The sequence below is a fragment of the Octodon degus genome, unplaced genomic scaffold, assembly GCF_000260255.1.
Source record: "Octodon degus isolate 3935 unplaced genomic scaffold, OctDeg1.0 scaffold00163, whole genome shotgun sequence".
Classification (NCBI taxonomy): Eukaryota; Metazoa; Chordata; class Mammalia; order Rodentia; family Octodontidae; genus Octodon; species Octodon degus.
The window spans coordinates 36,586-37,599 of record NW_004524739.1 but is presented as its reverse complement, the minus strand read 5'-3'; positions in this window follow the sequence as shown (position 1 = coordinate 37,599).

Sequence of the window (1,014 nt, the reverse complement as noted above, 5' to 3'; positions counted from 1 at the left end):
TCTTAGAATCTAAAAAACACATGTTTAAAACTAAGTGCCTAGGGCCAGGGAGATGGCTCAGTAGAATAAGCACTTGCCTGGCAAGTACAAGGGCCTGAGTTCAATCCCTGGTTCCGCAAAAAAAATAAAATAAAATAAAACTAAGTGCCTAGGCCAGCCAGATAGCTCAGCGGACTAAAGTGCCTGCTTAGCCCGGGCACAGGGCCGGGTTCGATCCCCGTGTGCATTGCTGGCCCTGCCCCCAGGGCGTGCTGGGATGGCAATTGAGACTGGGTGTGGTGGCACACACCTGTAATCCCAGCACTTGGGAGGCTGAAAACAGGTGGATCACTATGAGTCCGATCTAGGTAGTGAGACCCTGTACTAAATAAAAAAAAAAAAAACCAAAACAAACAAACAAACAAACAAAAAAAAACCACTTAAGTGCCTAGCCGGCTGCCGTGGTGCAAGGTTGTCGTCCCAGCTACTCATTTGGCTAAGGCAGAAGGACTGACTGAGGTCAGTATTAGAGCCAGTCTGGGCAATACAGCAAGACCTTGTCCCCAAGAAACAAAAAAGCAAAAGCAAAAGCAAGCAACACCCCGCCATTCCTAACCTCCCCCAGCCAGTCTGCTCTGCCCCTGCGTGCCTCTTCTCAGTTGCTCTTGCCCACTTCATTATTCTTCTGTTGCTCCGGTCACAGCGTGGGGTGCTCTGATACCACTCTTTCTCTCAGGTTCTGCATGGCCTCTAAGCAACACCCGCTGGCTCCGTCTTCAGAAGATCTCTAGATTTACATCAGTTTCTGGCCCACTCTAACCATCCTGTGCCAAGCCACTGTGTCTCTGTCTCTCTCTTTCTGGGTCTCTCTATGCAGCTGGGACTCCTAGTGATCCTCCTGTCTCAGCCTCCCCAGTATTGCAGGCAGCCGAGTTAGATAAAAATATTATAGGCTGGGGCCGGGGAGATGGCTCAGTAGGATAAGCGCTTGACTGGCAAACTCAAGGATCTGAGTTCAATCCCCGGTTCCGGGGG